The 25,177-nt window shown below is 42.8% G+C and overlaps 1 protein-coding gene across 3 annotated transcripts in view; it reads left to right on the forward strand.

The window, feature by feature from the left end:
• Positions 1 to 25,177, forward strand: part of LOC113021483 (junction plakoglobin-like) — a 115,251-nt gene that overhangs the window by 11,343 nt on the left and 78,731 nt on the right. For 2 of the 3 annotated variants that reach the window (XM_026166226.1, XM_026166224.1), the window contains exon 2: positions 18,776 to 18,940. The exons of the other annotated variant lie outside the window; for it this stretch is intronic. The gene's annotated coding sequence lies outside the window, so the exon portion shown is untranslated. The remainder of the gene's footprint in view (positions 1 to 18,775; positions 18,941 to 25,177) is intronic. 3 annotated transcript variants of the gene reach the window in all.

Raw genomic sequence — 25,177 nt, forward strand, 5'->3', positions numbered from 1 at the left:
AGCACGTACAAACTCCAAAGCACGTACAATCACATTGCTAGCATTAACTGAACTTCCAAAACAGAGCTACCTAGATCACTTAAATTACAAAATTGAAAGCATGTGTGTATTGTTTGTGTATTTATACACCAACAGTAATATATATTCAAATGATTAAAAAAAATGTTCATTTACCTGTTACTACCACACACCAAATCTGGTTGTTGGTACTTCCTGGCTTGTGTAGACACGAGGTAACAAAAGCTCAACACTGCCCCCTAGCATCCTGGAGCACTTCCGTTGTGCCTTGGAATTTGTATGTGTTTTGTCTCTGGGGGCCACCATAAATATACTTTTATTTATTCTCTCCACATAAAATAGAATAAATAAATCATATAATACAAGAACCAACAATTTACAGTTCAACTTTTAAATATTACAATTTTTAGCTTTTTCCTTTTAAACAAATTTAAAGTGAAACAACACAAAACACTGCAAACCACAACACAAATAAATTAAATTAAAATATGAAAACAGAAAGAACATGCACATTCTCTGTCATATGGGCCCGCATGAATAAACTTTCTGAATCCCGTATCATCTGCAACTGAAAATAGTTGTGGATGATTACTATACCTTTCTAATGTGACGTTGTTGTCCCTGCTCTCTCTCTCTCTCCCTCCCGCTCTGTTCCTGTGCTACTGAGTGTAACTACCGCCCCTCCCCCCTCTGCCCAGCACAAAGCACAAGGCTCGCTGTGGAGTGAAGCGGAAAAAGGGTGAGAGAAAGGAAAAAAAAAAAAACCCACCCGGCTCGCGTCGTTCACTTCAAAGATCCGGCTCTAAGAGCCATTTCGTTTGCGACCGACACATCACTACAAAGCAGCCTGTTGGGTATTAACACCTCATGATTTATCATTATTTAAATATATTTCTGTAATTTTAATATATTTTCCATTTTATCATATTAATGTTGTTTAAAATATGACATCTGACAAATTTACGTGTGGTACAACGGTATGGTGGTTCCCATTGTTGCCTCACAGGAAGATGGTCCTGAGTTGAACTCTACCATCTGGTGTGGAGCTTGCATGATTTAGCCCTGCGACAGGCTGGCAACCTATCCAGGGTGTACCCCACCTCTCACCCTATAGTCGCTGGCTCAAGTCCCCTGAATTGAATAAGTGGAAGACAACGGTTGGATGAAACAAATTTATAATATTGTACAGGGAGTGCAGAATTATTAGGCAAGTTGTATTTTTGAGGAATAATGTTATTATTGAACAACAACCATGTTCTCAATGAACCCAAAAAACTCATTAATATCAAAGCTGAATGTTTTTGGAAGTAGTTTGTAGTTTGTTTTTAGTTTGAGCTATTTTAGGGGGATATCTGTGTGTGCAGGTGACTATTACTGTGCATAATTATTAGGCAACTTAACAAAAAACAAATATATACCCATTTCAATTATTTATTTTTACCAGTGACACCAATATAACATCTCCACATTCACAAATATACATTTCTGACATTCAAAAACAAAACAAAAACAAATCAGCGACCAATATAGCCACCTTTCTTTGCAAGGACACTCAAAAGCCTGCCATCCATGGATTCTGTCAGTGTTTTGATCTGTTCACCATCAACATTGCGTGCAGCAGCAACCACAGCCTCCCAGACACTGTTCAGAGAGGTGTACTGTTTTCCCTCCTTGTAAATCTCACATTTGATGATGGACCACAGGTTCTCAATGGGGTTCAGATCAGGTGAACAAGGAGGCCATGTCATTAGTTTTTCTTCTTTTATACCCTTTCTTGCAGCCACGCTGTGGAGTACTTGGACGCGTGTGATGGAGCATTGTCCTGCATGAAAATCATGTTTTTCTTGAAGGATGCAGACTTCTTCCTGTACCACTGCTTGAAGAAGGTGTCTTCCAGAAACTGGCAGTAGGACTGGGAGTTGAGCTTGACTCCATCCTCAACCCGAAAAGGCCCCACAAGCTCATCTTTGATGATACCAGCCCAAACCAGTACTCCACCTCCACCTTGCTGGCGTCTGAGTCGGACTGGAGCTCTCTGCCCTTTACCAATCCAGCCACGGGCCCATCCATCTGGCCCATCAAGACTCACTCTCATTTCATCAGTCCATAAAACCTTAGAAAAACCAGTCTTGAGATATTTCTTGGCCCAGTCTTGACGTTTCAGCTTGTGTGTCTTGTTCAGTGGTGGTCGTCTTTCAGCCTTTCTTACCTTGGCCATGTCTCTGAGTATTGCACACCTTGTGCTTTTGGGCACTCCAGTGATGTTGCAGCTCTGAAATATGGCCAAACTGGTGGCAAGTGGCATCTTGGCAGCTGCACGCTTGACTTTTCTCAGTTCATGGGCAGTTATTTTGCGCCTTGGTTTTTCCACACGCTTCTTGCGACCCTGTTGACTATTTTGAATGAAACGCTTGATTGTTCGATGATCACGCTTCAGAAGCTTTGCAATTTTGAGACTGCTGCATCCCTCTGCAAGATATCTCACTATTTTTGACTTTTCTGAGCCTGTCAAGTCCTTCTTTTGACCCATTTTGCCAAAGGAAAGGACGTTGCCTAATAATTATGCACACCTGATATAGGGTGTTGATGTCATTAGACCACACCCCTTCTCATTACAGAGATGCACATCACCTAATATGCTTAATTGGTAGTAGGCTTTCGAGCCTATACAGCTTGGAGTAAGACAACATGCATGGAGAGGATGATGTGGACAAAATACTCATTTGCCTAATAATTCTGCACTCCCTGTATTATTATTGTTCTAGTAAATTTACCAGTGTATATAGATCTTTCTTTATTAAAATATTAAATTTTGTGCTTTAGTGTACTGTAAAACTAATATATTCGGTACCATATATTTAAAACTTTTTACCATGTACACAGTGTATATCATATAAATATATTTGCAATGTTCAGCAGGATTAAGGAATTAAAGGTCATTGTAAGATTAACTCAAAATGTTTTACATTTTTACTGAGTAAACAGCTGTGGGCCTCGCAAAACCCATCTGTGTGAAATACGTATGGATACCAAATTGTAATCCATAAAACATTTATGTAATCACAATTAAAGTAAATGATGTTTTCCTTGACAATTACTGGTTTTTGGCCTAACACCAAAACAAAGACCTGTACATCTAGAAACAACTAGGCAGGGTCCACCTCTTTACATGCTTTACGTGCAGAACAAGAAAATTAGCCTTGTTCTAGTTTTGTGGTGGAATATGTCATATATCATACACTTATATCCATGAGACACAGCCTATTCATTTATGTCTTCTGTAAGTGATATTTGTCTTTGGTCTCTGTCTTTTGACTTATTTCAGCTACCCTACTAAGTCATGATGTGCTCAATAGAGGACATCCTCGTCTGTCCACTGATTCTTATGTGTTTGCGTGCCCTCTTTTAGCTCCAAAGACAGGTGAATTTTCTGTGATTCTCTATTCATGGGACAATGTTATTCTATGTCAGGGGTCCCAATCCCAGTCCACGAGGGCCGGTGTCCCTGCAGGTTTTAGATGTGTCCTTGATCCATCACAGCAGATTTAAATGGATAAATTACCTTCTCAATCACGTGATTCAGGTGTGTTGACCCAGGGTGAGATCTAAAACCTGCAGGGACACCGGCCCTCGTGGACTGGGATTGGGGACCCCTGTTCTATGTTTTAGTAAAGTTCTTCCTTTCTAGCTTTCACACTCCAATGCACCCACGGGAGTGTGACTAGGTTTGGGGTTCAGAATCTTGCCAGGGAGCAGCCAGGGATTGAACAACCAACCCTCTGACCTTCTGACCTACTCTGCCTGAAAGTCTTAGTAGAACTGTAATCCAGGAAAATGTTACGACTTAATACTGTTTTATCTGTTTCGCTGAGATCTGTCTGAAAGTTATTGTAGGCTAAATCATTCATCCTTGCAAGAAAATGAGGCTTAACTGCTGCTTTTCTCCATGCTGGAAATGAGAAATAAACTCACTCTCTTTTTATTTTGCTCTCTTTCTCTCACCAGCAGCAGAGCTTATGTTTGAATACACAGTATGAATTATGCAGGGTGACTGGCTCTAGCTTCAGGTTAGTAGTTGACAATTTCACAGGAATACAATGTGAAATCTCTAATAGCCAATCAGACTAGGGTGTGTCCCTACCTGGTGTCAGCTGTGCATAATTGATTAAAGATAAACACAGTAGGTAGGTTTTTCACTACTGTTGATAATGTCCAATGAGATTAAACTGTCCAGAACCAGAAATGTCTCAGACTATTCAGTCTGTTATGGGTGGAAAGTCTAGGAATTTCTACATTTGCATGAACCTCCCAGCTGTTTGTTTAATTCCTTCCACCTGTGCACTGCTCACTCTGTGCTCTGCTTTGCACTTGGCATCAAAATACCACACAGAAAAGCAAAGCAAGGTAGGTAAATACCAAACAGTTGGAGCACTGCTTGTTCTAACTGCCAGGAGAGTAGAACATGTACCTATGCTAAATTACTTATGTCACTCTTCAATACTCTGCTGCCTCATTTGGAAAACTCTCCAGCATCATAAGACCAGGCAGCATTAATCCATTCACATGCATCTATCTAATAATCTGACCTGATATCCAGGGCGGTAAAGACCAATCCATGCTGACAAGCTCACTGTGTCATGTTTAAAGGCACGTGAGCAGAGGGTTGACAGAGGATGAACCTGGGATTCTGCTGGCTGTCTAAGTTTTATGTCAGTTTCCCATCAAGAAAATGATGTCGAAGTCCTGCTGCTGCTTGTTGCTATGGCAAACCTCGGAAGATGCTGGTGGTCCTTTCTGTTTGGTGTAAGCAGATAAGAAAGAGGGAAGAAGGAAAGTGTGATTAAAATTTTGCATATTTGCATTTAGAATCCACTCTTCATGTTGCATGCTCTGTGAGCCTCAGTGTGTGTGTGTTTGTGTGTGAGGGAGAGAAACAACTACACCAGTCTGCATGATAATAACCTGTTAGTAGCAGACATTACCTTACACAGAAACAAACTGCATTATCTTTTCCTTCCATTCTAGTATGCATTTCTCTCTATCCCCATTTCCTCCCTCCCGGTCTTCTTTCTCTACTCCTTGTCGTTTTTCAGCCTGGCTCTTATCTTTTCTTTCTTGAAGCTTAGCCTTTTCATTTTTACAGTCAAGCGTGATACACACACGCGCACACACAGAGATGGGGAGAGAGAGACACAAATAGAAAGGGGGACTGTGCATGGCCAGTGGGTGGGCACAGATACATCAAATAAAGACTAGGCCAGTCTGACAGGATAGCATGTGCACACACAAGCACACAGTAAACAATGTGTATATTCAAGAGGAACAGTGTGTGTGTGTGTGTGTGTGTGTGTGTGTGTGTGTGTGTGTGTGTGTGTGTGTGTGTGTGTGTGCAGCTTATCAGGGTTTGTAAAAGAAGTCATGGTGACAGAAAAGGAGCACAAAAAAGAAGAGGGAAATAAATTAGACTGAAGAGGAGAGGAGAGCTAAAAATGAAAAGGGACAGGAAGAAAGGAGAGAGCAGCAGAAAGGAGAGAGGTAGCCAGCAGGCAGGATAGTGTGGTGCATGTGTGTGTGCAATGGGAGTGTTAGGATGTGAAGTCATGTGTAAAGAAGTAATCATGACAAAGCCTGGCAGTGCTTAAGCTCAGCAGTGACCACATCCATCACATGGCTATAATGTTGGTGAATGTTTTTTTCAGTTGGTTAATAAGTGTGCTCCTCATTGAAAAAATCAAACATCATACCTGCAACAGTTTATGTATTGCTTACATGATCACAATAAACAAACAAACAAACAAACAAACAAAGTTCATTTAGCAAAGAAAAGAAGAAAAAATGCTCTGCAAAATAAAGATAATACATTTCAATATTGCTTCACCTGTTCTGCAACAGTGATCATTGAGGCTGAGGTGAACAGGTGGGGCCAGAAAGGAATAGGACAATCACCAGTTACTGGTATTTATCTTATAGCCTCGAGCTATATAAATATATACCGTATTTTCACGACCATAAGGCGCACTTAAAAGCCTTAGATTTTCTTCAAATAGTGCGGCGCGCCCTATAGCGCAGTGCGCCCTGTGTGTTGTAAGGAGGACGTAGTAGAGAACACCATGAGAACGCTAAAGGGTGAAGTGTGGGCGTTGATCGTATATACCGGGACAATCGCACATACCTGTATAAAAGAACAGGTATGTGCATTATGTGGAACATCGTTGTTTTAACAACCCTGAAAATGGCAAAGAGACACGCTTACGAAGCACAGTTTAAACTGAAGGCCATCAGCTACGCGGAGGAACATGGAAATCGAGCAGCGGCGAGAGAATTTAAGATTAACGAATCGATGGTTCGCAAATGGAGGAAGCTAGAAAACAAGCTCCGGCAGGTCAAGAAAACGCAGCTGAGTTTCCGCGGAAATAAGGCGAGGTGGCTCGAGTTGGAGGAAAGACTTGAGCGGTGGATCATCGAGCAAAGAACGAGCTGGAGAAGCGTTTCGACTTCACCATTCGGCTAAAAGCAGTTTCACTAGCTGAAGAGATGAACATTGCACATTTCCAAGCAGGTCCGTCTTGGTAGCGCAGCAACTTCCAGCGGATTATAAGGAAAAGCTGGCCATCTTCCGCTCCTACTACAGCAAACACATCGGCGACAAAAACATCCAGGCCAGCCACATCACTAACATGGACGAGGTCCCGCTCACTTTTGACATCCCGGTGAGTCACACTGTGGAGAAGAAGGGGACCAGCACGGTAGCGATACGCACAACGGGGTATGAAAAGTCTTCTTTTACTGTTGTGCTTGGCTGCCATGCTAATGGACAGAAACTGCCGCCTATGGTGATTTTTAAGAGAAAGACTTTGCCTAAAGAGAAGTTTCCAGCAGGAATCATCATTAAGGCAAATGAAAAGGGCTGGATGGATGAGGAAATGATGAAAGACTGGCTGAGGGAGGTGTATGTAAGGAGACCAGGTGGTTTTTTCCACGCAGTTTCACTAAGAGTGGAAGGCAGCGCCGGGCGAGTTACGCCACAATTTGCCAATGGATTGTAGATGCTTGGGCTAACATGTCTGCTGGCACTGTTGTTCGAGCTTTCGCAAAAGCCGGCATCATTTCCGAGGAGCCGCACGGCACGGAAAGTGACTCTGACGGTGAAGAAAGTGAACCTGGCATGTTTGATGGAGATTTAGCGCAGCTGTTCAGTTCAGACACAGAGGATGAGGACTTCCATGGGTTTGATTGATGATAAAAATGTGAGTACCAAACTTTGTTTTGCTCCTGCTTTATTTTTAAATACGCACACTTGTATGCTTGTGTGTTGTTGATGATGACGATTACTGGTAATAGAAATGTGAGTAAGGTACCGAACTCAGGTTTGCTCCCGCTTTATTTTTAAATACGCATACGATACTTGTATGCGCCCTATGATCCAGTGCGCCTTATGTGTGTGTTAAATACAGTAATGGCACACATAACTGAGACTGCGCCTTTTAGTACAGTGCGTCTTATGGTCGTGAAAATACGGTACATATATAGCTCGAGGCTATAAGACCACACCAACCCATGCACTGCCTAATTGACTAAAGACAGGCATTGTGTGACTCAATGCCTCACACATGGATTCTGGAATGCCTAAAACTGTTCAAGACCAACAGGACCCTAAAGGCCTTCAATTCAGTGGGAAAGGGGAAGACAACACTAAAGGCCAATTTCAAGGCAATTGCACAAATCACCGTCAAGTGCGGGATTTGCCATGATGATGCTCTGTCCCCACTGCTGTTCAGCATAGGCCTGAACCCCCTCAACCTGATCATTAACAAGACTGGATACCAGCTATGGAAAAGAGCAAATGTCAGGCACCTCCTCTACATGGACATCACGTTGTATGTAAAGAGTCAACAAGACATTGATTCACTGATCCATATCACTAGAAAAATAAATGTTGTCACTTAAATGTTCTCTGTGCTGCTCTGCGTCCTGCATTTGAGTCCAAGCTAGTTTTCCCGCTGTCCCTGGTTCCGGCCCGATTTGCTCCCTGGTGCGCCCTTGCCAACGAGCCGGTTATATAACATCTAAGTCAGAGTGTGCCGCGATGGAAAAGTACATTAAGGAGTCACTAGCAGCTGGTATCATACGTCCGTCGTCATCTCCTGTGTGAGCTGTTTTTTTCTTTGTAGACAAGAAGGATGGCTCTTGCCGGCGGTTCATTGATTTCAGAGGCTTAAATTACATTACTACCAAGAACAAGTATCCCTTGCCACTCATTAGCTCCGCTTTTGAATCACTACAGGGTGCTACAATATTCACTAAGTTAGATCTCCGCAACGCTTGTCACTTAGTGCGAATCCGTCAGGGAGACGAGTGGAAGACAGCTTTCAACACCCCCCTTGGTCATTTCGAGCATCTTCTCATGCCTTTTGGTTTGGCAAACACACCAGCCGTGTTACAAGCCCTAATAAACAACGTTCTGCAGGATTTCCTCGACCGGTTTGTATTTGTCTATCTAGATGACATTGTCATTATTTCTAAGACTCTGGAAGAGCATTGTTCACATGTCCGAGCTGTCCTTCAATGCCTCATGGAGAACAAACTAACGGCTACAGTGAAAGCGGTCACAGACTGGCCTGTACCCTCCACTCAGAAACGACTCGAGAGTAGGGCTGCTCAATTAATCGAATTTTAATCACGATTACGATCTGGGCTTTCAACGATCATTAAAAATGACTGAGCCGATTATTAGCCCCTCCCTCATTTATCCGCGACACCTTAAAGGCCGGTCCGTGAAAATATTGTCGGGCATAAACCGTCCGTGGCGCAAAAAAGGGTGGAGACCGCTGATTAAGAGGACCCGAGGGAAGCTCGGAAAGCTAAGCAGAAGTTATTTGGAGAGGAGAGTGACTGCTGTTGGTTGAAAAGAGAGGTAAAAAAACTTCAGTGGTGTTGCACACTATTTTATATTATTTTTTAAAGTCATTGTTAACCCTTTAAAGCCGGTCAGAGCAGCACGCTCCGTTTTGCGTAACTATTTTTAAATCCCTGTAGAACCTGAACCGTGTAAGCTAGCGCAATAATTTGTTTTGCATATGAAACCGGAGGAGTTGTACTTACATCTGATGCCATCAGCTTGTCCTCGGTCACGGTTTCGTTCCACATATAGCTTTGCAAAAATTGCATAAAAAGCGCTTGCAGGAACAAAAACATAATATTCCAGAAACACGCTTTGCCAATCCGATCAGCTGTTCGTAACACTTCCCACAGTGAAATGATGCACCTGCTGTTTTCTTTGCAAATTTGCATCATAGGATTGTTTTTTGTTTTTCCTGCAGTATATAAAAATTGCTGTATCTCCGAAATAAAACTATGAAGACACTCAAAATAAATTTCCTCTGGTGGGAAACTATTTTTTGCAACTTTATTGTATTTAAAGTTTTGAGGGATAAACCTCTTAAATTTCTCCAAGTAGAAATATATGTAAACAAAACAAAAGCGATTTTCAAATTTTTTTGTAGTTTATTGCACTTTTTTGCAATTTATGTAATTACTATGGACTTAATGCATACATATTATTAAAATATGGGCTATAACAGTTGTATTGATGTATAGCAACTTGAAATGCTCCCACAAATGGCACTACAGCATGTAAAAAAAAAAAATATATATATATATATATATATATATTTAAGCTCTGGTGGACTTGGTTCTATAGTAGGTCTTAAAGGGTTAAATAAAGGGTGCTTCTCCAACAGCATCACCATCAACACAGGAGCACCTCAGGGATGTGTCCTCTCGCCACTGCTCTACTCCCTCTACACTTCAGACTGTGTGGCCACCCACGGCTCCAACACCATTGTGAAGTTTGCTGACGACACAGTGGTGTTGGGTGCCATCTCCAACAACGATGAGGCGGCCTACATGGATGAAGTGAAGAATCTGGCATCGTGGTGCCAGGACAACCACCTCCAGCTGAACGTCAGCAAGACCAAGGAGCTGGTGGTGGACTTCAGAAGGGGTCAGCACAGAGACTACAAGCCCATCATCATCAATGGAGCTCCAGTGGAGAGGGTGCAGTCCTTCTAGTATCTTGGTGTCCACATCTCCTCAGACCTGACATGGGCTGCCCACATTCAGGTCCAGACCAAAAAGGCTAGGCAGCGCCTGTATCACCTACGACAACTGAGGAAGTTCAGGGTCTCTCCAAAGATCCTCAGGATTTTCTATACAGGCGCTGTGGAGAGCATCCTCACACAGAACATGACATCGTGGTTTGGGAACAGCTGTGTGAAGGACCAAAAAGCTCTCCAGAGAGTGATCCGTACAGCAGAACGCTGCTGCAGGACTGCTCTCCCCCCGCTTCAGGACACCTACACCAGGAGATGCCGGACTAGAGCAGATACTGAAGGACCCGTCCCATCCTGGCAACAAACTGTTCCAACTTCTGCAATCTGGTAGAAGGTTCTGCATCTTCCGGGCAAGGACAGAGAGACTCAAGAGGAGCTTCTATCCCCAAGCCATCCGGGCCCTAAACACACACACCCGCCCTCTCACATCATCTATAATTGACTGAGACAGGACTCTTCCAGACACTCTAAACCAAGGCACAATGTACATTTCAATTCCTTTAATTTTAAATATGTTTATATTGTCTATCCTGTAAAATAGTCAGATGTCTATTCTTATTAATGTACAGAATTCACCTGCTTGCTGCTACTACTGCACATTCACCCAGTGTATATACTATATGTCTGTATGTATATATATATAATGTTCTTCCTCTACACCCCCCCCCCCCCCCCCCCCCCCAATTTTTGCACATGTCGAGGAGCGTGTCAGGCTACATTTCACTGTGTGTTATACTTGTATAACTATGCATGTGACAAATAAAGAACCTTGAACCTTGAACCTTGAAATATCGTCAAATAATCGTGATCTCAATTTCAGTGAAAATAATCATGATTATCATTTTTGCCATAATCGAGCAGCCCTACTCGAGAGGTTTTTGGGATTCGCCAATTTCCAACGCCGATTCATAAGAAACTAGTCAGGTAGCAGCTCCACTTACACACCTCACTTCCACTAAACTTCCATTCATCTGGTCCAATGAAGCAGATAGCACGTTCACTAGACTGAAACATCTATTTGCAACAGCGCCCATCCTCATTCTGCCTGACCCAGACTTTTATTGTCGAGATGGATGCTTCTGTTGTGGGGTTGGGGCAGTACTGTCCCTCTTGTAAGCATACCGGTCGGGCACCTTTTTTTGCATCGGCTTTTGCCAGCGGAAATGAATTATGATGTAGGGACCGGGAACTGCTTGCCCTTAAGTTTGCATTGGAGGAGTGGCGATCATTTGAAGGGCGCTGAGAAACCGTTCCTAGTGTGGACGTACCACAAGAACTTAATGTACAGTACTTATGCAGTGCTAAGAGACTGAATGCATGCCAAGCTTGATGGTCACTGTTTTTCCCCCCTTTTTAACTTTTCTATTTCTTATTGCCCAGGCTCCAGAAATGTAAAACCGGATGCCCTTTCTTGGCAGTTTGACTCTGAAACAGCACAATCAGAATCTTCCCCCATACTTCCAGCCAGCTGCAAGGTTGGAGCTGTCACTGTCACGCCATTAACCAGGCTCTCCAGACAGAACTGGGGCTGCCCGACTGGCGTTTTGTTCCTGCAGCCGCTCGCTCCAAGATGCTGGAGTGGGTGCATGCTTCTAAGTTCGTGTGCCACCCAGCAGAGATAGGATGGTTTACTCTAATTAAAAGACATTTTTGATGGGACATGCTAGATAAGGACATTAGGGAGTATGTGGCTGCGTGCTCAGTATGTGCCAGGAATAAATCACATAATGAACATCCTGCAGGGCTGCTACAGCCCATGTTCCCTCTAATTTTTCATGTGTCTGAGCAAACACACAAACTCCCTGAGCATCCCTTGGACCACTGTGAGCAACAGTAGACGTGTGCACTGTGGTCACGCCAGCATCTAATCCATCCAAGTCACATGGTTTATTAAAATAATCAAATTACAGCATTTACATTTATTTGTTTACTTTTAATTAACTGCTTTAGCCCACTTACAATGAAAATTTAAATAAGTCTTGTTCATGACCTGTGCAGTATGTTAAGTCTATTGGAAGTAAAAATAACTTGGAACGCCAATTTTGAAAACACAACTTTCTCATTGCCTCATTGTTCTGACACACACAACAAAACTATTGACTACACTACACACTAACTACACACTAACTACACAAGATTTATGCTAAATGTCACAAATCTCTCACATCTCAATCTCCGCCGTCACTCCTAAAACTTCCCCCTTCCTAAACAACTAAATGTCATGTTGCCATATCATTTTTTGATTGGTCGACATGGTACATTTTTCCACCAATAGGAAAGGGTGGGGTTTTCTTTGGTTTTGTTTTTGTTCACAGGCTTTCGAGCGTTTTCCTTATAAAACGCCGTTTTTACCGTTTCTTCCTGCAGTAAATATAAACAACGACAGTATTCAGGAAGAAAACCAAACACGCCGCTTTGCTAGCTAAAACACCGGTGTCGGCACATTAGAGGGAACATTGGCCACGCTTCATCACCCTTGTCCCACATTGCCCTGGATTTTGTAACAGGACTCCCGGTTTCGGCAGGAAAGACTACCATACTCACAGTCATAGATCGGTTTTCTAAGGCAGCACACTTTATAGCTTTAGAGAAACTGCCCACAGCAGCAGAAACGTCTAGGCTACTAATTGAACATGTTTTCAGGCTTCATGGCATTCCAGTAGAAATAGTTTCAGACAGAGGTCCACAATTCTTGTCCCAAGTCTGGAGATCTTTTTACACCGCTTTAGGGGCCAAGCCTTGCCTGAGCTCTGGGTACCACCTGCAGACTAATGGCCAGACAGGATGTTTGAATTGGGAGCTCAAGGCCACACTCCACTGCATAACCTGTCAACTTTGGCCACTTATCTACCATGGGTGGAATATGCACACAACACGTTAACAACATCCGCTACCAGGTTGTCACCATTTGAAGCCTCATTGGGATATCAACCACCACTGTTTCCTGAGCAGGAGGCTGATCTCGCTGTCCCCAGCAGTGCTGCTGTCGGGTCTGGACTCGTAAATGGGAGGCACTATTATGTACAGTAGCCCATCAACGTCGCTATGCCAACTGGCGACGGTCACCAGCACCAACATACTCACCAGGACAGAAGGTGTGGCTGACTGCTAAGGACATCCCTCTCAGAGCGTCCTCCTGGAAAAATGTCGCCTCAATTCATTGGTCCCTAGACAGTGGATAGCCCCACAGCTGTCAAGCTCTGTTTACCTCCAGCCTTACAGATTCACCCTGTTTTTCATGTCTCCCAGGTGAAACCGGTACTGTCTAGCCTCCTTTGCCCGCCTCCTGACCCCCCGCCTCCCACCTTGCTCATTGACAGACACCCAGCCTTCACCGTCTGGCGTATCCTGGATGTGCGGTGGCGGGGTAGAGGGCAGCAGTTTTTGGTGGACTGGGAGGGTTACAGGCCGGAGGAATGTTCTTGGGTACCTCGATCGTTGATACTTGACCCTGTGATGATCTCTGACTTTTTCAGGTAAGCCGCGGGGCGGATTCTGGTCGGCCGCCAGGAGGCATCCATTGGGGGGGGCAGTTCCACCTCTGGGAGGAAGCACCATGCTCCTGCTCATTGCTGGCACCTGTGGGTAATTAAGCCGTGGATTTATAAGGCCAGCGCGCTCAACCTCTCTTCGCTAGATTCTCAGCTAACCACAGTTGCTGCAGGCCAGCTCTGTGTTTTGTACACATCTTAGCAAACTACCTTGTCTCACCTTGTATCTCTCTTTCATAGCTACACACCAGATTACCAGAAGCAAATCTCTGCCATAGAACCCCCATCCGGACGCTGGACCTCCCGACAGTCTCACAGTTTTACTCACTCCACGCACCTGCCTGCCTCCCTGCCTCAATGTCAGGAATTTCGGATTACTTACCACTCACCTGGACCACTCTCCCCTTTATGCTACTGATCCACCCGCGGCAAGTAGGCAGTGCAAAGGACTATTCAGAACAAATAGCTGCCAGTATTCCTCCGGAACCATACCTAAATAAATGTACTCTAGTTTCAGTGACTCTGACCCCTTCCCAGGACCCAGCCATCCAGTCTGACTCTCCCTTTGGCCCAAACCACAGAACTGCAGTTTCCACAGTTGAAAAATCACTGATTGTTTACATAGCTCAGGTCGCATAAGCGCCCCTTAGTTTTGGTGTTTGTTCTTAGCACAAGTTAAAGACACGACTCAGTTTTCTAGTTTTGTTCGCTTACACTTTTTGTGAATCATAAACGTTGTCACTTAAACGTTCTCTGCGTCATGCATTTCAGTTTGTTTTTTTTTAGTCAGCCTCGGCCGTGACAGGATGGAAGCCACTGACACGAAGACAAGAAAGCTCCTTACCATGCATGGAGGGTTTCACCCCAAGTCCAGCAGCCTCGGACTGTATGGTAACTGGAAGGAGGAAGCAGAGGACTACTGAGTGTCATAACCACTATGTAGGATGAAACAATAAGATCCCCAAGTACAGTAGTTTAATCTACGAATAATACATTTTTGGAATTGGTCTTTATTTTTTAAAAGCCATATGTGTTTGGATTTTTTATAAGCATTCAAACTGAACATTTTACTTCTTTGCGTCTTTAAATTAAAAGAAATTGGTACTTTTTGCGAGGTTGGTGGGGGTATATTATCATGGAGTTTCAGCCTTGATCAGATTAAGTTTGAGAGTATTTTGACACCTGCCATGTTTGGTCTGTTTAAATCATACTTTGTTTTGTTTTACCCATTGTTGTGTTTGTTTTGGTCACCATCCATGTGTGATTATTGTTTTCACATCTGCACATAGACCTTCTGGAGGAGGTGGTCATGGCATGGTTCCAAATGATCTCCAGAGCAGTTCATTTATGGTGTGAGCGTAAGCCAACCCTGATCTAAACCAAGTAAAAGGTGTACAAACAGTTTGAGAGGGTGAGACAGGGCATGAGGAAGTGGTCTATATAGACAAAGTCTGAGGAAGAAGAGAGAAAGTGATAATGAGAGAAATGATAGAGCAGGCAGCATGATTAGGTGTTTGTAGATGCCGAGTGAAGGGAAAGGAAATGAGAGATAGAGATATACTGTTAAGTGCGACGTTGTCACCCATTTATGGTGATCATGTCAAATACTAAGCTTCTCTCTCTGTCACTCGGTCTCTGTGTGTGTGTGGTTCTTTGACTGACATGGAGGAAAACTAGAAAGCTTGTCTTTCCCTTTTACAATCACATGTTCACTCTTATCCCTCTTGTTATCTCCTCATGCTCTTACTTCTCACTGCTCTGGTTGTTTACTCTCCTTTTTCTTTCTACTCATTGTTAATTATACCCGCCATCTTTGATTCTTGTCTTCCCTACATTCTCCACCAGCACTCCTGGTGCTGAAAATCACACATAAAATCAATGTGTGTTTTAGATTCAGTTTATATTGTTAGCCCTTGACATTGTTTCAGAAGCTAATGATATGTTTTCCCTGGTAAAAAGCCAGACTTAGTTTCCACAGTATTTGATTTTGTATTAGCTAAAAGTCAACTGAAAAACAAAATTTAGAGATAAACAAAAACCAACACCTCAATGATCCTAGGACCTTGAAAAGAAAGGCAACTGGACTTCAAGTTACTTGAAGATGTTTCACCTCTCATCCGAGAAGCTTCTTCTGTTCAATTTATTTACTTTATTTTATTTAGAAAGAGGGGCAATACATGCTAATGAACATTTTAACAAATGTAAATATCCCAGATTATAGTCTTGGACTAATTTCCACCTGCAGACACTCTGGCAGGTTGGTGTTACACACAAGTTAGTAAAAACATACAGAGACACTATTTAGTCATGTGACAAGGACAAAAACAGTGATCACACTGTACTAGAACAAACAATAACACGAAGCGTGGACACAGAGGACAATATAAATAACAATAACCAAATACTGGAGATTCCCAGATATTTAGTGGGAGCAGTAATGGGATTTGTCCCTTAAGACGGCCCTTGACATACAAGGTGTGAAAAAGGTTGTTGTCATTATCAGCAAAGCTTTCCGGTGAAGCCATTGTGAGACTTGCCTCTCTCTATCATGTGATCTATTGAGATCAACTGACACAAGCTGTGAGTGGGTGTTCAGGCGCCTGGGGAAAGATCTCAAAACTAGATTGTAGGTGGCAGACAGTTGGTGTCATAAACCGCCCCTTCTATTCAAGAATGATCGTTCACAGTAGACAGAAGTAGGCTTCTGTCACTCTTCTTTCATGCTATCTAAAATGAGAACAATGGTGTCCTCAAAAGAGTGACCTTGTGCATCTGAGTCTTGTCCCGTCGAGGTGGCTCTTCTACTACGTTGTTTAGTTTGTTTTTTGGAGTTTTGGGATAAACCAGTGTGTAGCTAGGCTTGGAGTGCACTGGGATGTCATGCTTGGAGAATATTTGCCCGAGTTTCTCTGAAAAAACTTGCCCCATAAGGGATGACAGTGTTGTTTCGTTTGCCATTCTGTTTCTACTTAATTGGTGTCTCAGCTTCTTTACTGTGCATCTTTGCTAATTTGATGGAAGCCTAATTGGGATAAACATGCTTTAAGAGCTTTCTTTATGTGTTTGTTCCTTTTCCTTCCCTTCTGGATTAGAAGGAACATTTCTACCCAGTGTTGCAGATTCCTGATTACTCCACGTTCCAGAGGGTGGTTGGAAGCAAAGAGATGGTATTGGTCTGTGTATGTGGGCTTCCAGTAAACTTCACTGTTGAGGTTTCCATTTTCCTCAATGTGCACAGCACAGTCCAGAAACGGCAAACTATTATCCTTTGTATTTTCCCTGGTGAACTTTGTTTCTATCCACTGAGTTGATGTGAACAGTGAAAGCTTATATTTCTTTGGTTTTGATTTGGCCCAGGTGTTATTAACATATCTGTACCAGTGAATAGGTTCTCTCTTTGAAAGAGCCAAGAGCTTTAGTTTCCACTTTCACATTGGGAAGCCCATGGCACATCTATGTTTTTGTCTGTAGAAACCCTCATTGGGTATAGGATTGGGCCTATAGGATTTTGGAGTTAGAGTTAGAGGTACATGGGAGGCCAAGCGGAATGCAACTCGGACAGTGGCTCAAAAAAAACTTTGATGTGGGATGAGTTCGGTGGGGCCATGGAAAAAGACTTTTAACTGCTTCAAGGTGATTCCAGAAAACAATCAATTCAATTCAATTTTATTTATATAGCGCCAAATCACAACAAAAGACGCCTCAAGGCGCTTCATAGATACAGAGAAAAACCCAACAATCATATGACCCCCTATGAACAAGCACTTTGGCAACAGTGGGAAGGAAAAACTCCCTTTTAACAGGAAGAAACCTCCAGCAGAACCAGGCTCAGGGAGGGGCGGGGCCAACTGCTGTGATTGGTTGGGGTGAGAGAAGGAAGACAGGATAAAGACATGCTGTGGAAGAGAGACAGAGGTTAATAACAGATATGATTCAATGCAGAGAGGTCTGTTAATACATAGTGAGTGAGAAAGGTGACTGGAAAGGAAAAACTCAATGCATCATGGGAATCCCCGGCAGCCTACGTCTATTGCAGCATAACTAAGGGAGGATTCAGGGTCACCTGGTCCAGCCCTAACTATATGCTTTAGCAAAAAGGAAAGTTTGAAGCCTAATCTTGAAAGTAGAGATAGTGTCTGTCTCCTGAATCCAAACTGGAAGCTGGTTCCACAGAAGAGGGGCCTGAAAACTGAAGGCTCTGCCTCCCATTCTACTTTTAAATACTCTAGGAACAACAAGCTCCCTCGCACAATGCAATCTGGATTTGCCGCTTATCTGTATTCTAATTTTAATAACTGTACAGTACTCTGCTTTGGTAACTATTGTCCATGATGTAAATATGTAAAAATTGTGTTTCTGTTCTGTTTTATGTGTGGGGTTTTTTTGTTTTTGTTTTTTTTTCTTTTTTGCTGCTGATACAACCAAATTTCCCCTTGTGGGACAATTAAAGGATTATTCTATTCTATTCTATTCTATTCTATTCTAAGTAAGCCTGCAGTGTGAGAGCTAAGTACTCTAATAGGGTGATAAGGTACTATAAATAAAGATGAATATGCATGGCAAGACATACATTATTCATTGTCTAATAAAACAATAACCATAACCTCAGAGCCAAAATAACAACGGAATAGCTTTGGGACCACTCTGTGAATGTCTTTGACAGGTCCAGCCAGAGCCAAGACTTTATCCCAATTAACCATCTCTGGAGAGCTTTGAAAATTCAGTTCAATTTTATTTATACAGCACCAAATCTCAACTGCAGTTGCCTCAAGGCACTTTATATTGTAAAGTAGACCCTGATACTTAGCTCACCCGCCACCGCTCTCTCCAACCATGTCCACCACATCTCACAGGATGGGCGAGGTGGATGACCCACAGAACCACTGCAGAACCACTGCTGCTGCTTCTGTAACTGTCATCTGGAGACAGGGAACGAGGTTTTTGAGTCATTGCCTATACTGGAGCTAGTGGTTCTTGAGCAGATGATGAGGCTCCTGGTGACTGGAGTGGATTTGGTGTGTTGGAGAGGGCCGTGACCTTTCCAGAGGACCACTTAGCAGCATGGTGGCCTGGCACAGAGGAAGAAACATCCGACCCCCACAATCTGGCATAGATGCCTCACACTAACACTCTCCCCACTGTTTTTCTCCTCAGATCTCAGTGGGAACAGGTGTTGCTCCTGACTCACGTGAATTTGTGCAAACATCAGCGCAGGAGAGCTGGAAGTGCACGCAGCCCGAACTCTTCTGCAGGGAGTGTCAGCTCATAGAGGTGGGATCCTTGTGGCCGGCCCAGACTGGAAGGACGTACAAAGTTCTGGTGAGGTGCCAGGGTGTGGTACACAATAGGCTATGGTGGACTCTACCAAACCCTGCTTCAGCCTGGGTTGTTGTTGGGTGGGAATTAGGTGTGTACATAGTGACTTTCACAAATATCCAGTGGTGTTAGGTTAAAATGTATAGAGTTGGGGCAGTGGTTAGCTCCTTTCTTGGTCACCCCTTATTTCTTGGGATGGATTGGGCTGAGTTTAATAAGCTGGTGGGGCAGCGCTTATGACTGGGAACGACTTGTGGTATCTGTGCTGAGGCTGTCCAACACTGCTACCAGGGAGGAGAAATCCACAGGGCATTTTCAGGAGACCCTGCCACTTCCTGTGATTAAATCCAAGGAATATTTTCCATTGGAGCAGTCCTTTGGTGACACTCTACACTCAACGTTGGTTTAAGAAATAAACATTAAGGGTCACATGGTGTGTGCTGAGGCAGAACAGTCCTTTGTGATAATTAGGCACAGGCTAGTATGACACACTGGAGAGAGAAACTGAGTCATTTGTGCTGAAAAGGCATCTCACAGGCAGCTTATTTTAACCTAACGGTCAGCCACATGAGGTCTGATATTATTTGTTGGTGGTACCCCTGTGCAGCAATTTTGCAGGAAGTCTGGCACAGGCACTGTTTCAGATCATCTCCCGAGTTAGCATGCGTAAAAGATATTGACCAGAACACCTTATTCAATACTTGCACATTAAAGGAGCTGCATGAATTACTGGTTCTTTAGGGAATTCAGACTAGCACCTCAGTACTAGTCTGAAAGGCATGGGAATGATTGGGGATGTGGGGATGCAAGAAGCTGTGATTGACAGCCAAGAAGTGGCAGTGTTCTGGTGACAGCCATAGTTAGAGCAACTTTGCCATAAAGCCGAGGGCCACGTCTTTGAAGCTGGGAAGTGAAGTGTGCAAAGCAAAATAAAAAACCTGTGTAAACTGAAACTGCTGTGTCAGACTGTGTATGTTGGACACACACAGTAGCTTTCGTGTTACAATGTTGTTTGACTGAGGAGACAGCTGCTTCTTTCTTGAGAGAGAAACAATGGAGTTTTATATCTGAGAGAAACCGCAAAAGGTAGCTGAAAAGTTCATATGAGTATATTCTATTCATGGAAGGAGGATACAACATAGGACTACCTTTCCATTTAATCACTGGATTGTGGTGAAATGGAAATGGAAAGAGTTTATATTAATCTTTGCTCGTAGTGCCCCATAGAAAGCTTTCCAAAGAGCTCTGGGCCTTTCTCAGAAATTATATCTACTGAAAGTCTGTTACTGAGAAAGACATGTTGGACCAATACATGAGCTCTGGCAACACTTTGCTAGACCCGCCCCTGCACAGTTACCAGCTGTCAGCTGCTTAGAAAAGGATCCTGGTGTTATTTGTCTCTCAGAAACAGTTCATAACTTTAACTCATCCATGTCACCTAAAAGGTAAACCTGTTTCTCCATCACCTGTTCAGCTCTGATGATTCAGTAAGGACATCTCCTGGTTTCATCTTCATGTTTCCCTCTCACCACATATCCAAACTGACATCATGACCAGCAGGTTTACAGCTGTGGCTCCAGCAAACATCAGCTGATACTAGAAATTAATATTAAATAAATTCTAACAACAGCTGATCAAACGTGCTGCTGTTGTTTAGCGCGACATCCACTGGTTTCCTCTTTCTGGCGCAAAGTGGACGATAAATAAACAAGAGAGACGATCAGCTGATCATTGATCAGTTTCATGATTGAAGTAGCAACAGGAGAGAGAGGGGAGAGAATGAGAGAAGAAGAGGCAGCTGTGCAGCAAAGACACAGAATAACTCCAGCTTTGTGTCTTTTTCATTGTAGCTAAAGTCCGGGACAAACTGTGTTCCTTTTCACCTCAACACGAAACGCGTAATATTTTCTCTGAATACGAGACGATTCCGTCTTTTTACAGGACGGTTGGAAACTCTACTAACTAACCTTGTGAATTAAATAAAGTTCACTATCAGTAACATCATAGCACCCACCCAGCTATATAGAAACTCCGTCATGCTAGCTAGCACGCAGTACGAGTTATTGTAACTGACTGTAAAAAGTCAGCACAACAAAGTCAAAGGAGCTTGTAAAGAAAAACGTTTGGACTTCTGTAAGTTGCTTGAAGACGTTTCACCTCTCATCCGAGAAGCTTCTTCAGTTCTAAGGTCAAATGGTGGAGAGTCCCAGATATAAACCTAGTGGGAGTTTCCCCCCACAGAGGGACAAAAGGACCCCTGATGATCCTCTAATCGCCTGAGCCAAGGTGTGAAACTGGGTGTGGGTCCCAATCAGCCAGAGTTTTGGGTGTGTTCATTGTGAAACCTGGCCCCACCTTAATCATGCGAATTCCTGAGATCAGATGGCCCATGGTATGCCCAATGGCCAGTCCAGCTATGGTCGTGCCATCAGTTAACCCTTCGCGTACCAACTGTGGCACGCGTGCCTAGGGTTGCCGACCCCTGGTGTAGACGTTAACTATATTAACAATAATTCACTGTCCAACCTTAAATCCTCTCAGGTCTGTGGCTCAGAGTTTTACTGGCCCATATACATTTTTATTGGCTTGTGAAAAAAGTTGTAATTTTTATATTTTTAAATATCAATGTAATTTAATTGAGACGCCAGGCCCCCCTTTAGACTCACCCCTGTTCACTTATAAAATAGGATGACTGCTGTCAGCCATTACTAAGCTGTATAAGTTAAACATAGTATCAGACGAAGTTAAGAGTTCATCTGCATATTTTAATGCAAGTTCTGGAGACTTGCTGCAGACTTTTTGCTGGTAAAACAAACAGCAGAGTATGGAGCAACTACAAGGTTTGTTGATCAGGTGCTTTGATGAAGGACTGCCGCTTGCTTTTCCCAGTAATTATTTTAATAGTGATTAAAGGAAAGCGCTGCTGTTTTGAATGCTAGAAACACATTTTCTTTCACTTTCCCTGCACTCACCATCTGAGTAAGGGCTCTGTCTCTTCCTCTTCAGCCCCTACTTGGTACCATTAGTACCTACTTGGATCGACTCGGCATGGTTTGCCACGGCTTTCAGGGTTTTCTATTAGGTCATGCTATTATTTTACTCTGGCGCAGTTCCAAGCAGGTATTAAAATGTGAAGTCATCAGACTGCATGCCACCAGTTGGGTACCACAACGGCTGAAGTGGGGCAAATCGAATAGATTGGAAGTGGTATAGTCAAATGGACACAATCTATGGGCACTGACTGGCGAGCATCAGGAGGCAGAGTGGCCCCGACTTGGACACGGCATTTTTAGAAACTATGGTGAAGGACGGTGAGTGCTTCGTGTGTTCAAACATAATAGTACTTGTCGCGTGTTGAGTTCACTTTGAACAAGCCTGGACATTTTTTAATAACGCCATTGTCTACTTGCTGCAATAAAAACTCCATGCTCTGCATGTTGTTTTGTGCTAGCTGTGCATTAACTTCCTCTTCTGAGGGGTCATTGTAAAGCCATATGAGCAACATCTGATGAACACTACTAGTATTAATACGGGTTCATTTTTTCATTTATGTTGTAATGTCATGTCGTGTGTGTCCTTATGCTATGCATGTCTTATGTTTCAGAAATGCTTTCTACATGTGAGGGTTTTTCGTCCACCACCATTAGTCTTGACCTCCCTTGTCTGTGATTCAGTTCTGGTTGACGGCGTCGACAGCTACACCTTTTGGCATGACACAGAAACTGCTCATCGCTGGTAGGACACGATGATAGGTTTCATACTATAGAGAAAGAAGTCCAAACCTGACCTCACAAGTGTTCCCATGGAGATGCAGGCAGATGGAGATGTGTTAAACCAAGATCAGTGGGAACACCACATCCAGCTGCCGCTCAATGAGGCACGGGAGCAGGAAGTTGCCCTGCGAAGGGAGGAAATGGCACAGGCCACAGTCTTCAACCAGGCATTCCTCAGTGTGCTTTGCAGCCTCACACGAGCAATGGATGGCCACTCAAGTTTCACCTCACCCCTAAACTTTCCACATTGGAGATTAAAAAAACAAATTTATACTTTATATAGGTTTGTACCCCTCTGTTCCAGGAGAGTCTTACCAAAAACTTAGCTGTTGCAAATAATAATAATCACTAATTTGTACATATTTTCAAATGTTGCTGCATTTAATAAAGTATTTCAAGCCTATAATGTGTGTGCATCACGGTTTGTTGTATTTAAGCAGTCATTACTAAATGACATTTTTCACCAAACTTTTGTTGCCCAGTAATAAACGCTGTGTCTTTGTCGTGTGATGTCACCACACAAAAATGTGGTGTGTCCATAATTCTGTAAAGTGATTTACACTACAGGAGATTTATCCCACAGCCGGACAACTGTTAGCATTTCAGTGATGTGAAAAATGTAACAGCCCACATGAAAACACAGAATAACCGCAAAAGTAAACAAACTTTATCATTTCTATTTCATTTGGCATCTAACAGCAGTATTCCTGTAAGCACATGACAAGGGGTGAGAATAATATCATTAACTGGAGCACAAGAAGTGAAGCAGAGCGTCTCGTACATGCACGTTTAGCTCCTCCTCTGTACCACCCTGTCCTACAGCTACCACAGGCTCTTGTCCTGCAGTGGCAGGTACATCCCATTGTCATCATCTTCATTCATTGTCTTTGAAAAGCAAGAGGAGATGAACAGATCCAGTAAATGCACTTTTATCTGGTATCGTTTGGTATCGTAATCTGTCTTAATCTATTTCTATTTCAATGTTGTGTTCTGTGTTTTTTTTATTTATTATATGGGGGAAAAGTTCTGTCATCCTTGTGCTGAGAGGTCTGTGGTCATCCACCTGTTTTGTTCTAGTAAACCCAACTTTCAGGAACACCCTTTAGGGCTGTTCAGTTTTAGCACCACTGAGAGTCAACAAGTCTGGTCTCAAGTCACTTTATATTGTAAGGTAAAGACCCTACAGTGTTAATTTATGACAAATGTTCACTCAGATTCATCAATGAAGTAAAACTGACTGTATGCATATACAGGATATTTGGATATTAAAGGATATTGTATCATGGGTGAACTGACCAGAATGAAAGCCACATCTTAAGCATTTGACTGAGGCACAACAATCAAAAGGCAATGATTGCAGCTTAAATGTACTCTGGATAATCTTAAATGTGCAAATATTGTTACAGTTTTGTGTTTTTCAGGTGTCCTGTTTGAAGAAAACACTTTAAAGTCACTTTAATACATGCATATTTAAAGAAAAAAGAAAAATGGTCCACCTCCATGTATTAGCTGTTAAGTAATTTTATGATGAGGATGGATGCTGTCATTGTTTTTCAGTATAGTTTTGAAAATTAAAGGATATTTAACATTAAATGTACCAATGTTGTTGTTGTTTACTAAACACGGATTAATTTAAGTTTAAATTTAAAAACTTTTGAACAAATGGTGTACGAGGTTTTCTGTTTGTCTATGCATTTTCCTTTTTGCACTGTACAACACTTTCAGTAAGACAACAACTGTAAATCGACCCCCCCCCCCCCCCCCCCCCCCGTCTAATCCATTATTGTAAAGTTAAATGCTATTAAGAAATGATCAGAAAAAAGAGGGTTTTCAAGAATTACTGTTCTGCTCCATTTTATGCCATTCGTCGGAACAAGAGCTAGAGTGTGATTAAAGTGGTGCGTAGGTTCTTTGATTATTTGTCTTGTCATATTTAGACAGTTGAGTCTAATAATAGATTAAATGCTAACTGTCAGCATTTAATAGATTAAATGCTGACAGTTAGTGTAACTCAGGGGGGTTGATTCATTTAAACTAACATAATCATCCTGTTGTAACCAAGTTTTTGTATAGCACGGTAAATTTTTTTGTTGATCAGTAATTATTCATGGATTTACAGGGTCTTAGAAGAGAGAGACCTAATGTTTAGAAGAAGAAGAAAGTGTACATTATTGTACTTTATTGAGCCCCGTGGGGAAATTGCTCTCTGCATTTAACCCATTCACTCAGTGAAGCAGTGGGCAGCCATTGGGCGCCCGGGGAGCAGTGTGTAGGGACGGTACCTTGCTCAGGGGTACCTCAGGGTAGCTGTTAAGGGGAATCGAACCCCCGACCTTCCGATCATGGGGCAACCACTCTACCTACTGAGCTATCCCTGCCCTTTAATAATCCACATTTCATTGTGTTACTCTTTGGTGCAGATGTGGATGCTGTATTGTTCTTTCTTTGTGATTTTTTTTATTGGTAA

Source organism: Astatotilapia calliptera, chromosome 4, assembly GCF_900246225.1.
Source record: "Astatotilapia calliptera chromosome 4, fAstCal1.2, whole genome shotgun sequence".
Lineage (NCBI taxonomy): Eukaryota > Metazoa > Chordata > Actinopteri > Cichliformes > Cichlidae > Astatotilapia > Astatotilapia calliptera.